Below are 16,207 nucleotides of genomic sequence, written 5' to 3'. Positions count from 1 at the left end.
TTGGATATATGATTCTATGTAGAACCTTTCTTGCCTTCCAAATAACCCTTCTTGCCTTAAAAATAATAATTCTTGCCTTACAAAGAATAATCAAATAACCATTTCTTCCAAAAACTGTTATTAGGATGTTAACGATTCTAGGTAGAACCCTTTACCTTACAAAGAACCCTTGTCTTCTAAAAATTGTTATTCACATCAAAAATGTTTTTGGTAGAACCCTGTCCCTCCACAAATAACCCTTTTGGAACTTTGAGTGTGTCATTACCAGTGTTTGAAACTGCATGGACAATCTTCGAAATTGTATGCTAAAAAGCCCAGTTACTTCCAGTCAGCCCAGACTGTATTTCCAAAGGTTTAGGCTAACATGACCACTTCATGTCAGTTATCTCAACATTTAGGCCTACTAAACAATGCCCATGGTGAGTGCAGCACATAAACACAGTCCTTCCATTGGGACCCAGACCCACAGGACCTTGTTGCACCCTGCCACACACCCAAAGTGGAGTTGGCAAGCTGCATAGTGGCCTCTGAGACTTTGACAACATCATGCAGCTTGCACAACATCTTGAAGTAATTTTTCGAATTTGTATGGCCTCACCCAGGCACGTGCACCGATAAGGGTCTACCTGTGCCCGAGCACCTGCCCCTTTGCCCTCCCACTCACCAAGTGCCCTTTTGGGTGGTGGTATAATTATATTTATTGGATACAGTTTTTGTCGTTTTGTTCTGAACCCACTGCCCGCTAGTCACCCACCTGTACCCCACTTCTCCGCTGGTGGGTGCCCTTTTTTGATTTTTAGCACTTGCCCCCTCAAATGTCTGTGCACGGCCCTGGCCTCACCTGTTCAAAAACACCAGTCAAATTAAATCCCATTATTGCACAATGTCATAGCCCACACAGCTGAGGTCACTAAAATACTTTTTTCTTTCGAGATAATATATTATATCATTAGGAATTGTTACAAAGTTACAAATATTCATTTTTCAAAGCAAGTTGGTCAGATAAGAGCTGGGTTTGGACATATGACAGGACTCATTTACATCACCTACAGAAAACAATCAAAACACACTTGAAGATATTGTAAATCAGGAATATCCTATAATATACAGTTAAGTGCCAAAATAATGTAAACACTAACATAACTTTTTTTAAATAGGGCAACCATGAACAAATTCCATGCACCTTGCCATAGATTCTACAAGTGCCTGGAACTCTATTGGAGGTTTGCGACACCATTCTTCCATGAGAAATTCCATCATTTGGTGTTTTGTTGATGGTGATGGAAAACGCAGTCTTAGGCGACGCTCCAGAATCTCCCATAATTGTCCAATTGGGTTGAGATCTGGTGACTGAGACGGCCATGGCATATGGCTTATATTGTTTTTAAGCTCATCAACCACTCGTAAACCTGTGGATGGGGGGTGGGGTATTGTCATCCATTCCCTTCAGGATAGAAATAACGGCTGAGTATTTACTGGCGTTTACCTTGCCCTCTAAGGAGTTGAGTGAACCTAAACCATGCCAAGAAAACAGCCACCAGAACTCTCATTTACTGTAGTGTTTCCATTATTTTGGCAGTTACCTGTACATATGTTATATACGGTATGGGCTAGTTTAGAGTAACCTATGGTGTTACAGGGTCAGTATTCAGACAATTTCTCTGTCATGGTAACTCTGTAACACATTAATAGCATATTGTTGTTGTTTTTGTCTTCATTACCCTTTAGAAATCCATCATAATGACTGAATCTTACTGTTTTATTTCAAGCCTACTGGACTCACAGGGTTGAGTAGGCAGAACAAAGACAGTGGAATTGATTATGTGTCCTCTTCTCTACTCTCTGGGCAGCAGATTGAGCACACATACACATCTCTCCTCTTTGGGCAGTGGATTGAATGCACTGCAGGCTCAAGCTCTAATTTGCTCTCCAGACCTGGGTTCAAATACTATTTGAAATCATTTAAAATACTTTATCCGTGCTTGATTGAGCTTGCCTGGATCAATAGAACAGTCCCAAAACTGTAACCCCCTGCTTACCTGGCACTCAAGGCAGGCTATAGCAAACTCATAAAGTATATGAACATTTTAAAATACTATTTGGACCCAGGTCTGCTGCTTTCCACTGTGTTGTCTGCTGCCAAAGCTTATTGGACAGCTGCTAGGAAAGCAATTAAAGATAGCCAAATGATGCGTAATTAAGAGGAATGAATTCAGCCCAATCACAGTGAAGAGCCGTTAGATTAACATGAGTACAAACCAGGGTCAATCTGCACTGTGTTTTTCCAGGGGTAGCTCCTCAGTACAGGAAACCTCCCATCATCTCTACAATCCACAAAACTGTTATTTTTAGATGTCAATTTGCTCTAAATAAAATCGTTGTCTCTATTATTATGCTTTTTATAACACTTTTTTTGTGCTAGTGAACTGTGCATTTGCCTGCTCTGTGTGAATGGAGCTGAGGCAAGAGAGATTTGAGAAGAGATATGTTAAAAATAAGTGATACAGCTTTTTGCATATTGAGAGGCACATGTTTCCTTCATTGAATATGAAGAAATACAGTGCATTCGAAAAGTTACAGCCTAATTCAAAAATCGATTATATTGTTTTTTTTCCCCTCATCAATCTACACACAATACCCCATAATAACAAAGCAAAAGCAGGTTTTTAGGAATGTTTGGAAATGTATATAAAAAAATGAAATTTACAAATTCACATTTACATAAGTTTTCAGACCTTTTACACAGTATGTTGTTGAAGCACATTTGGCAACGATTACAGCCTCCATTCTTCTTGGTTATGATGTTACAAGCGTGGCACATCTGTATTTGGGGAGTTTCTACCTCCCATTCTTCTCTGCAGATGCTCTCAAGCTCTGTCAGGTTAGACGGGGAGCATCGCTGCACAGCTATTTTCAGGTCTCTCCAGAGATGTTCGATCGGGTTCAAGTCCGGACTCGGGCTGGGGCACTCAAGGACATTCAGAGACTTATCCCTAAGCCACTCCTGTGTTGTCTTGGCTGTGTGCTTATGGTCGTTGTCTTGTTGGAAGGTCAACATTTGCCTCAGTCTGAGGTCCTGAGAGCTCTGGTGCAGGTTTTCATCAAGGATCTCTCTGGACATTTCTCTGTTCATCTTTCATGCTGCCACCACCATGCTTCACCGTAGGGATGGTGCCAGGTTTCCTCCAAACATGACGCTTGGCATTCAGGCCAAAGAGTTCAGTCTTGGTTTCATCAGACCAGAGAATCTTGATTACAGCTGTAAGTCTTTCTGGATACGTTTCTAAGAGCTTTGCACACCTGGATTGTACAATATTTGCACATTCTTCAAGCTCTATCAAGTTTGTTGCTGAAAATGGCTAGACAGCCATTTTTAAGCCTTGCCATAGATTTTCAAGCCGATTTAAGTCAAAACTGTAACTAGGCTACTCAGGAACATTCAATGTCGTCTTGGTAAGCAACTCTTTGTGTTTTAGGTTATTGTCCTCCTGAAAGGTGAATTTGTCTTCCAGTGTCTGTTGGAAAGCAAACTGAACCAGGTTTTCCTCTAGGATTTTGCCTGTGCTTAGCTATATTACGTTTCTTTTTATAAAAAAGAACTGCCAGGTCCTTGCCGATGACAAGCAAAACCATAACACGATATAGCCACCACCATGCTTGAAAATATGAAGCATGGTACTCAGTGATATATTGTGTTGGATTTGCCCCAAACATAATGCTTTGTATTCAGGATATAAAGCTAAATTCTTTGCCACATATTTTGCAGTTTTACTTTAGTACCTCATTGCAAACAGGTGTTGAATACTTATTGAGACTCAAGACATTTCAGCTTTTTATCTTTAAATGAATTTGTACAAATGTCTAAAAATGAGATTCACTTTGACATTATGGGTGTTGTGTGTAGGCCAGTGACACAAAATCTCTTTAATCAATTTTGAATTCAGGCTGTAACACAACAAAATGTGGAAAAAGTCAAGGGAAGGGGTTTGAATACTTTCTGATGGCACTATACATCTACCTCTGTGACAACTGTGGTGCTTTAATCAAAAAGTTGACTATTGATTCCACATTTTAAACTTAGACATGCACCACTAGTACAGGGGTTTCCAAACATCCCGCAACCCTGTGCTCTACATCTGTTTTGTATGGGCATAAGCACTGTTCACACCCCTCTTGTTGGAGGAAAGAAAATGTTGCAGGTTTAAAGCTTATTTCCTGCAATTCTACACATTTTGTTATGGGGTACAGATAAAATGCAGCAAATGTAAACCTAATTTTCTTGCAATTCTATACATTTCCTCATGTTTAATGTGTATGCATGTGACATTTGAAACTCAAACATTACTACAAAATCTATGGGCTAAAAACCTAGCTAAAACTACAAAACCTTTGCTGACATGGGCTAGTTGATCTGGACATTTCTGACAAGTTATAAATAACTATGGTATGCAATGACTAACATGACAATAGGAAAACTGGTGATGCACTACCCATTTTTGAAATTTCACTTTGTGCATTCTACTATTATAACTTTCAATAGTAAGTTGTAAACCATATTGAGTTTGTATACACTGCACTAGTGTACAAAATAGATTATTTTTTAAATTTCTCCATTTTAACACAGAAATCAATCATTTTTGTTGGTAAATAGATGCTTGAAAAATTCAAACATTTTCAGAAGGATCAAAAAAAGGCTTGCGAAAACATGACATTCTTTTAACTTTTAAGGTTAAAGGTTAAAGGCACACTTCTTAGTTGTCCTTTTCCTGTGGCTGTACCAACAAATTACACACACAATTACAGCTGAAACAAAACAAACACATACAAATGTTTGATTTACAACTATCAAGTCACCTTTTGTATTTGCAAAGACCCATATACATCGATTGTAATTTAAGAGACAGACACTTATTACAAAAAATGTAATGTAATCCGTCCTCAAAAATAAAGTATTCTTTCTGTTGACATCTAGCAGAAGATCAGTCAAACTGCTAAATTCTACTGCACTGGTAAGGTTAACATACATAACATTTATCAAGCGTGGCCACTAGATGGCTCCATTTAACAATAAACCTCTAACAAAATAACACCCACTTCTCTGGAGGCTCAAAGGATGAAGAAACATAGGGGATGAGCAGGTGTGTGGAGTGCAACATAGTATGCCATCTCTATGAGGGAGTCTCTGTGTGTGTACGTGTGGTGTGTGCATGTGTGTGTCTCTGTGTGTGTTGAGCAAGTGTATGGAGTGCAACATAGCATGCCATCTATCTCTTGAGGGAGTGTGACCTCTGGGAATCAATGTGCTCTGACTGGATTTAACCAAAAGCAGTATTTGACATTTTGGCTTGTTTAATCTGAAAGGATTATCTTGTCACACCCAGAGAGCTGATCCTTGATAAAACATTCATTAACTTACCTTATTGCTTTTCCATTTCCACTTTTTATGAATGGATTCAAAGGGGCCACGTGCCTGGGGATTACAGAGACCTTTGAACAATATTCATGCGGGCCAGGAGTCAGGATTAAGTCTAATGTTTGATCCTGTTTGATCCTCTCTCGAACTGTGAATAAGAGAAGCAGTTGATAGTTGTTCCCATTGAGACTGCAGCCAAAAACATTTGTTGTTGTCCGATTGATCAATTATTTAAGTATTTCTGCCATACAATCTTTCATATATATTGGTGAATAGTTATATCTATTTTGATATAGAAAAGGAAACCACAAATAGTCTATTACCAGGCATAATGATGCAGCATTTTATTCATGAATATTGCACATGCCCACTGGGCACACACTGGTTGAATACATGTTGAATTGACATCTGAGCCACATGGATGATACCTTTAATAACATTACCATAAGTAAACATAATTAGCAATCATTATTCTTTAGGATTCATATGAGCCTATTCGTGTTGTAGACCCTTCTGTAGACACAGAGAACATTTACATAATTTAGGCCTATTTCAGTGCCTGGCTTCCACAAAAATAGTTCTAATTCCAGGGCTGTGGGGTGTTTATGGGCTGACATTAACTCAATGGAAAGGAAGGAGATGTCAGGGAGACAATTGGTTTCTTGATTACATAGAGAATATATGGGTCTATTCAATTATATTACTAGGCTATTTTTTATCCATGGCAGATGAGGTATTACCTTCTGATGTATGTAATACTTTTTAATTTTGACAACGAGTGCGTTGTCAACAATCAACATTGACAACGAGTGCATAAGGCGGCAGCGTAGCCTAGTGGTTAGAGCGTTGGACTAGTAACCGGAAGGTTGCGAGTTCAAACCCCCGAGCTGACAAGGTACAAATCTGTCGTTCTGCCCCTGAACAGGCAGTTAACCCACTGTTCCCAGGCCGTCATTGAAAATAAGAATATGTTCTTAACTGACTTGCCTGGTTAAATAAAATTAAATAAGATGTCCTTTTTTGACACGCTTGGCTTCATTATAAGTGCCCACATCATTAATACATTTTTTGTCATATAATTATCTTAGCAACAAATGTAGAATGTCTAATACATTACCCTGGGACATGTTTTGCATTTTTTTAAATCAGCACATAATATGAATTTTCCATGTTGTCCAACAATTCAGTATTGAGGTCTATGCAAGTAGACGGTGATAAATAGTGGTGGGCACTAATATTGATAATTTAATAGTACTGCAGCGAATACATTTCATATAATTTTATTAAAATACTTTCCCCCTTTCATCTGTGGTTTTATCCTTCCCAGCCTTTTAGTACAAATTTAAAAAAAACTGTACTTACCTCTAGCTACGTTTTTGCTATACAGTTACCTTTTTGCCCTGAGCAGAGCCACCCATCTTGGGGTCCAATCAAAATGGCGAAATCTTTAAAGGAGACTGGAGCAATAAAAAAATGCAAGATGGTGGCTGTTTAAGTGGCGAAAAACCCCATTTGAAAATCACAAATGTTTATTTTCTACAAAAAAATACATGTTATCTGAATGATAAAAGAAGTTTTGTTGTAACTACCTAAAACTAATCACCTATTCATTTTCTAACCTAAGTATGTTTACCAGTTAGTAAGTTAGTGATAAATGCTAACGTTAGCTATCAGCTAATAGCACCTGTACGGAAGAGTCAATCTGACCACTTGTGGCTGATATCATTGCTGGTGGAGTGTTGATTGTTATCTTTGGGGTTCGTTAGCTAGCTAGCCTCTGGCCAAACAGGGAACCAGACATTTTTCTTCAGCTAGCTAGCAGCAAAAAAAGTAGCTAGCTACCTTTTCCACTCTGCTTCTCTGGGGCGTTCTTTTCTAATACTGGGTTCCAAGTTTATCGGCCAATCAACCAATCACTAATCTTAATTTTAACACTTTCCACATACTAACCATCTTTCCCAGTACACCACCGTTTTACTATTTACTTTTGCAATACATCCTATTTTACTGTGATGTCTTACAAGGGTCTTGAATCTCTCTATTTGTACCATCGTAACAGTACTGTTTGTGGGTCCATCTGAACCCAGACATTGACTGATTGGTTTTATTAACCTCATCTGTTAGAAGCGTTGAAGAACTATCAAAAACCAATGGCATGTGTACATTGAATCAAAGCAATTGTTCAGTATTTAAGGCACTAGCGCACACAGAGGGAGAATTGTCTCGTCAAACTCACTGATGCGGAACCCATTGGGAGCCTGCTGATTTTAAACTCAAACTGTTGTAAAGAAAACAGAACAGGAGCAATTTCACTTCATTGGCCAGTAACATGTTGAGTAAATAGTACTGCTGGCAGCTCAACAGAAAGCCATAATGTGCACCACAAATATCATCCTATATAGTGCATTACTGTCCCCTTTGTAGTGCACTATATAGGGAAAATGATATCATTTGGGATGCAGACTTATGGAGTAGTAGGCAGAGTAATGTCTCAATTGTTACACCCTGTCTATTTCACTGGATACCAGGCGTTTTCATTGTACATGTAGAACTTTGCTGTCATATTGAGAACTATTACGTTCCCCAGCAAGAAAACTAAATAATGTTGCTCAAAACAGAAGGGGAACTAACAAAGAGTCACTGACAACAACCAAAACAGGTGGTTTTAGGAGGGGTTCTGAAAGACACTCTAGCAACAACGACTGGAACCTTATAGACACCCACCATGAGTACCTACAAAATTTGCCCACTAAGAGGCAAACAAAAGGAAAACCCACACTAAACTTAAAAACGGGAAGCAAAACAAAAAGGTGGACCAAAACAAAATCACAAAGGACTGTTTGTCTAGAAATCTAAATAGGGAACGCCAACTAAAAGGAATTACCCCTCCGCATCTATCAAGAAAACTGGAACACTAGGCCAGCCAGTCTTAAATAGCACCTGGACCAGCACAGGTTAAACACCTTTCCACTAATGAACCGGCAACCAGCACAGGTGTAACACATACTGACTAACGAGGTGACTGTAATGAATTTCGTCTGCTGTTTGAAGAGAGTCAGACCGAAATGCAGCGTGTAGGTTACTCATGACTTTTAATGAAGATATATGCGGTACATGAAATAACTGAAAATACGAAAACAACAAACGAGTGAAACTAATACAGCCTATCTGGTGACTAACACTAAGACAGGTACAATCGCTCACGAAATACAACGCGCACTCAGGCTGCCTAAATACGGTTCCCAATCCGAGACAACGAGAATCAGCTGACTCCAATTAGGAATCGCCTCAGGCAGCCAAGCCTAACTAGACACACCCCTAATAATACACACTCCCAATTAATACAAACCCCAATACGAAATACAACATATAAACCCATGTCACACCCTGGCCTACCCAAACATATAACAAAAACACAAGATACAATGACCAAGGCGTGACAGTGACCTACATGTTAACGAGCTATACGTGCTAAAGTCCAACCTCAAAACATAAACGGAAAAACCAAAGCCTGTAACAGAACCAATAAATGAGACAAATGTTTGATGTGAATGTTACCATTTGAAAATGATGTAGAATAGAATTAAATTCTGATCCAGAAACAGTTTGAGGCTCTTAGAAATTAATCATCAGAGGGAAAATGTGCAATAGAAGCAAGCAGATGCTTTTTGCCAATAGTGGTACTGCAGAGTCCAGACATGGGTATTGGTTTGACATTTACATTACATTACATTACATTTAAGTCATTTAGCAGACGCTCTTATCCAGAGCGACTTACAAATTGGTGCATTCACCTTATGACATCCAGTGGAACAGCCACTTTACAATAGTGCATCTACATATTTTAAGGGGGGTGAGAAGGATTACTTTATCCTATCCTAGGTATTCCTTAAAGAGGTGGGGTTTCAGGTGTCTCCGGAAGGTGGTGATTGACTCCGCTGTCCTGGCGTCGTGAGGGAGTTTGTTCCACCATTGGGGAGCCAGAGCAGCGAACAGTTTTGACTGGGCTGAGCGGGAACTGTACTTCCTCAGTGGTAGGGAGGCGAGCAGGCCAGAGGTGGATGAACGCAGTGCCCTTATTTGGGTGTAGGGCCTGATCAGAGCCTGGAGGTACTGAGGTGCCGTTCCCCTCACAGCTCCGTAGGCAAGCACCATGGTCTTGTAGCGGATGCGAGCTTCAACTGGAAGCCAGTGGAAAGCGGAGGAAGACGGGCTGCGGCGTTCTGGATGAGTTGAAGGGGTTTAATGGCACAGGCAGGGAGCCCAGCCAACAGCGAGTTGCAGTAATCCAGACGGGAGATGACAAGTGCCTGGATTAGGACCTGCGCCGCTTCCTGTGTGAGGCAGGGTCGTACTCTGCGGATGTTGTAGAGCATGAACCTACAGGAACGGGCCACCGCCTTGATGTTAGTTGAGAACGACAGGGTGTTGTCCAGGATCACGCCAAGGTTCTTAGTTCTTCTTTACCCTGACACTTTCCTCTGTCTCTCCATCTCATTCCTCTCTGATGTTATTCAGAATAAAACATGAAAGGACAGTGGATGTCTACTCAATGTGAAAAAGCAAAACAAGCAGTTTATTTGCTGAGCCCTCTGTGGACAAGGAAAAGCGCTTCGTGTATAAGATGTGCTTGTTTGAGCCATTAAAATAGTTATAGTAGAAAAATTATACAGAGAGACTCTCTTCTTTCTCTAAAGGTACAGTACAGACTTGGGTTCTGTGCTGACGACAGGTGGCCAGTGGCACCGTCATTGTGGAGGATGGGCTCATAATAATGGCTTGCAGGGGTGTCATGCACCCCAAACATCAGAGGGAGCTCAATGCACGTGAGGGTGGTTGGAGAATTTAGCATTTTTCAAACACCTGAAAGATTTTTCATGCAATCTAGAGCCATAACCATTATCCTTAATTCTATGAGAAAAATGTATATATTTTTTCTCTATGTCTAACCATACCTCTCAAACTGTCTGTATCCTCTTGATGGGTAGTTCTTTTTTAAATAAACTCAATATGCTTCTCTGCATCTCTGCTAAAATATGGGTTTCCTCCAGATGTGACACGTGGCAAAGAGTTCAGTCTTGGTTTCATCAGACCATATAATCTTGTTTCTCATGGTCTGAGAGTCATTTAGGTGCCTTTTGGTAAACTCCAAGCAGGCTGTCATGTGCCTTTTACTGAGGAGTGGCTTCTGTCTGGCCACTCTACCATAAAGGCCTGATTGGTGGAATGCTGCAGAGATGGTTGTCTTCCTGGAAGTTTCTCCCATCTCCACAGAGAAACTCTGGAGCTCTGTCAGAGTGACCATCGGGTTCTTGGTCACCTTCCTGACCAAGGCCCTTCTCCCCCAATTGCTCAGTTTGGCCGGGCGACCAGTTCTAGGAAGAATCTTGGTGGTTCCAAACCTCTTCAATTTAAGAATAATGGAGTCCACTGTGTTCTTGGGACCATCAATGCTGCAGAAATGTTTTGGTACACTACCCCAGATCTGTGTCTTGACACAATCCTGTCTCGGAGCTCTATGGACAATTCCTTAGAGCTCATGGCTTGGTCTTTGCTCTGACATTCACTGTCAACAGTGGGACCTTATATAGAGAGATGCGTGCCTTTCCAAATCATGACCAATCAACTTAATTTACTACAGGTGCACTCCAATCAAGTTGTAGAAACATCCCAAGAATGATCAATGGAAACAGGATGCACCGGAGCTCAATTTCAAGTGTCATAGCAAAGGGGCTGAATACTTATGTAAATAAGGTATTTCTGTTTTTTTGGGCAACAGGTTCTTGTGGCAACAGGTCACATAAAAAAAAATGGTTGTCATTATGAGGTATTGTGTGTGTGTGTGTGTGTATATTAATGAGATTTTTGTTGTTGTATTTAATCCATTTTAGAATAAGGCTGTAACGTAACAAAATGTGGAAAAATGGAAGGGGTGTGAATAGTTTCCAATTACACTGTTAAAATTACAAAGATGTGTCAGCGAAGAGCACAGTCTGGTTATCAGTGACATTTTGTTGGACTCTCGTCAAGTGTAATTTACCAGTCTTCTGAAGTGGATGGAGGATATTTGCATTGTTACTATAACAACGGTGTGGAAATCACGTAATTTGGCAGTCTGTGGCAGAGCACATTTATGTCTTATCATTGACTACTAGTCAAACCGCCTACACAGAAAGATAGAGATCAGGGGGGTATGTTAGCCACATACCTGCATATTACCATCTAGGTCTATAACTGTTACCCTGATGTGAATCAGAATCACTTTATTAGCCAACTACATTTACGCAAACCCAGAATTTGATTGCTGCCAGCAATAGACAATGTACCAACAGAATACAGACACCAAGTCAACATACATAACACAGTAAACATAAAACTCTGGAATATAAACTGATTTACAGTGAGGATATACAATTTACAGAGGGGTTATATATGTACAGTATGTAGAAGGAGGGATGCTGTAGTGATGAATATACTGTGTACAGTGCATATAAAGTGTTATGCAAAGGAGTACATAGTGTGTACATAGGGCAAATGCAGTTATTAGTATTACAGGTCACTGATGGGAAGGTGCAGTGTTCGGCTCAATGCAAAGTCTATTAATCCCTATGAGCCCGATGGCCGGTTGGTGAGGGCCACAGCACCGGGGAAGTAACTGTTCAGGTGGTTTTGGTCAAGATTGACCGGAACTATTTGCCAGAGGGGGTTCTTTGAAAGATGGGGTGTTTGAGGTGTGTGGGGTCAGCAATGATCTTTTCTGCACGCTTTCTTGTCCTGGAGTCGTACACGTGCATTTCCTCGATGGAGGGCAGGTGACAGCCGATGACCCCCTCCACAGAAATGGTTAACCTCAGTATAACCCCGGGCTGTGGTTTTTGTTTCAGAACTCATTATGTATTTCCTGAATTCATTATGTTTCCTGGTGGGATGTCATTGGACATGTGTATCTGGTTCTTATCTTTTACCATGGCAACCAGAGAATACAGCAGTTAGCGTGTTCTGTTCTCACAAGACTGAACGAGGTATGATCAAATCAGAATTAGATCGCCTGCTAATGGGCTGAAATGGCAGCTGCAGGACACTCTCACACACACACCCAGCATGGGGATGTTTTGATCAGGAATACTATTTGCATGTTTACATTTAGTACATTGTTGGTGGCTCACTCTTTCAGAAATTAAGTCATTTCTCTTCCTCAATAACTCAAAGATTGGAACAAATCCTTGTTCCCCATTAAAGTGGCTGACTACAGTATGTGTGTGTATGCTTGTGCACGTGTGTGTGTGTGTGTACGTGTGTGTTGTGTCCTCAGTCAGTCTGTTTTATCTAAGCGTCATGCAAGTCAGATTAGTTCAAAGACATTAAGCATTCCACCCCATTGTCAGCATCAACCTTTTATGCTCTGTTATTCTCTTCATACAGATTTGGTCACCTTGTTGCGGGATAACTTTTCTGTAATTCAGGAAATATAAAACTTGTAGTGTATTTGAGGTTCAAAAGTCTTCTGAAGTTTGTAATTTCCATGTAGAAATTTCAGACATGATTTTCCCATTCAAAAAATGTATCAACCCCTACAACAATGTCCATTAATTATAATCCACATAATAATACAAATGTATTTTTGCTGCAGGATTATTTTCCTGCTGTAGCAAACTGGCTGAAATTAAGATCCTACATGTGTAAGACATACAGCTGCACATCAAGCATAGTCTAATCTTTAAAAGTTCACAAAAATTGTCCTGATGTCATTAGCGGTTTATGTCACTGGGGAAGCAGTATTTCAAGACAACAACCTAACTGAATCTCCATAGTTTGTAACAGGTTTTCGATAGAATCTTTTGCACTAGAGGCCAACCGATTATGATTTTTCAACGCCGATACCGATACCGATTACTGGAGGACCAAAAAAAGCCGATACCGATTAATCAGCCGATTTTTGGAAATGTATTTATTTGTAATAATGACAATTACAACAACACTGAATTAACACTTATTTTTAACTTAATATAATACATCAATAAAATCAATTTAGCCTCAAGCAAATAATGAAACTTGTTCAATTTGGTTTAAATAATGCAAAAACAAAGTGTTGGAGAAGAAAGTAAAAGTGCTATGTAAGAAAGCTAACGTTTCAGTTCCTTGCTCAGAACATGAGAACATATGAAAGCTGGTGGTTCCTTTTAACATGAGTCATCAATATTCCCAGGTAAGAAGTTTTAGGTTGTAGTTATTATAGGAATTATAGGACTATTTCCCTCTATACCATTTGTTTTTCATTAACCTTTGACTATTGGATGTTCTTATAGGCACTTTAGTATTGCCAGTGTAACAGTATAGCTTCCGTCCCTCTCCTCACTCCTCCCTGGGCTCGAACCAGCAACACAACGACAACAGCCACCATCGAAGCAGCGTTAACCATGCAAAGCAAGGGGAACAACTACTAGAAGCCTCAGAGCGAGTGATGTTCGAAACGCTATTAGTGCACGCTAACTGGCTAGCCATTTCACTTCGGTTACACCAGCCTCATCTCGGGAGTTGATAGGCTTGAAGTCATAAACAGCGCAATGCTTGACGCACAATGAAGAGTTGCTGGCAAAACGTCCGAAAGTGCTGTTTGAATGAATGTTAAGGCGCCTGCTTCTGCCTACCACCGCTCAGTCAGATAATATCTAGTAATATCATCAACCATGTGTAGTTAACTAGTGATTATGATTGATTGTTTTTTATAAGACAAGGTTAATGCTATCTAGCAACTAACCTTGGCTTACTGCATTCACGTAACAGGCAGTCTCCTTGTGGAGTGCAACGAGAGAGAGGCAGGTCGTTATTGCGTTGGACTAGTTAACTGTAAGGTTGCAAGATTGGGTCCCCCGAGCTGACAAGGTGGAAATCTGTCGTTCTGCCCCTGAACAAGGCAGTTAACCCACCGTCCCTAGGCCATCATTGAAAATAAGAATGTGTTCTTAACTGACCTGCCTAGTTAAATAAAGGTATTACATTTTTTTTATTTTTAAAATCGGCAAATTGGCGCCCAAAAATACTGATTTACAATTGTTATGAAAACTTGAAATCGGACCCAATTTATCGGCCATTCCGATTAATCCTTCGACCTCTAGTTGGAACATTCTCCACTGGATCCTCCACTCATAGAAATAGAATGCCTCCACTCCCTCCACTATTGTACTCCCAGGACTCAATCATTTCCCAATGTTCCTACTCACTAGAGAGAGAGAGAGAAAACATGCATTTGCTCTAAGACTATATTATTGTTACATCATGGATGAGAAGCTTTGCCTTTCCATTAGTGCGCTGCTACTGTAACTTTGAAGGGGCTACGACTGACTGTCTCCATGGCAACCTGTTAAACCACACTGACTGTCACTAACAGTGATTGGTTGTATAAATAAGCTTATAAATGTTGTGTACAAATCATTGTATTTACTGACTCTCTTTCTTCTCCCTCTTGCTCTCCTTTTATTTCTCTCTCCTTCTCCCTCTCTCTAATCCACGCACCCCTCTCCCACTCACTCACTGACTCACACTGACTCTCTCTAACCCACCTCTTTTTCCCCTCTCTCAATTCAATTTCAATTTAAGGGACTTTATTGGCATAGAAAACATATGTTTACATTGACAAAGCAAGTGAAATAGATACTAAACAAAAGTTAAATAAACAATATAAAATTAATAGTAAACATTGTACTCCCAAAAGTTCCAAAACAAAAAAGACAATTCAGATTGTGGCTATATACAGTGTTGTAACGATGTGCTAATGGTTAAAGTACAAACGGGAAAGTAAATCAACATAAATATGGGTTCTATTTACAATGGTGTTTGTTCTACGCTGGTTGCCCTTTTCTTGTGGCAACAGGTCACACATCTTGCTGCTGTGATTGCACACTGAAATTTCACCCAATAGATATTGGATTTGTTTTCAAATTCTTTGTGGGTCTCTGTAATCTGAGGGAAATATGTCTCTCTAATATGGTTATACATTTAGCATGAGGTTAGGAAGTGTAGCTCAGTTTCCACCTGATTTTGTGGGCAGTGTGCACATGGCCTGTCTTCTCTTGAGAGCCAGGTCTGCCTACGGCAGCCTTTCTCAATATCAAGGCTATGCTCACTGAGCCTACATAGTCAAAGCTTTCCTTAATTTTGGGTCAGTCACAGTGGTCAGGTATTCTGCCACTGTGTACTCTCTGTTTAGGGACAAATAGAATTCTAGTTTGCTCTGTTATTTTGTTAATTACTTGACACATTGGAAATAATTATATTTTTGTTTTCTTATGATTTGGTTGTGTCTAATTGTGTCTCTCTCGCTCTCTCTCTCGCTCTCTCTCGCTCTCTTTCTTTCTCTCTCAATTACAGTAATGGACTTTGTTAATATTCTCATTTTGATCCTGATTCCTTTTCGCTCTACTCCTAACAGGAAAAAGACTACAGAAAACCATTAGTATATTAATGATGTCCATATCTAAACCACGCTAGTGGGATGAAATAATTAGACATTCCTAGATGACAATAATACAGAATGTCGGAAGGTAATCATTTCTCCACAGAAATCACGGAAATTAGAGGTAGAGGCTAATTTGGTTCAGATTGTCAGGGATTCTAATGGATTTAATCCGCATCATAGGAATGTTATCATAAACCGATACATTTGTTTTCAGTGGCAAGTTTGTGAGAGAAAAAAAATGCTACATTAGTTTGCCATGATAAAGCTGATCCAAGCTACTCCTGCATTAGTCACAGTCTTGACCAGTGTGTTGTTTCGCTGAACAATGTGGAAAATAT

The sequence above is a fragment of the Oncorhynchus gorbuscha genome, linkage group LG09, assembly GCF_021184085.1.
Source record: "Oncorhynchus gorbuscha isolate QuinsamMale2020 ecotype Even-year linkage group LG09, OgorEven_v1.0, whole genome shotgun sequence".
Classification (NCBI taxonomy): Eukaryota; Metazoa; Chordata; class Actinopteri; order Salmoniformes; family Salmonidae; genus Oncorhynchus; species Oncorhynchus gorbuscha.
The sequence above is the reverse complement of the archived record's forward strand: the minus strand, read 5'-3'. Positions refer to the sequence as shown.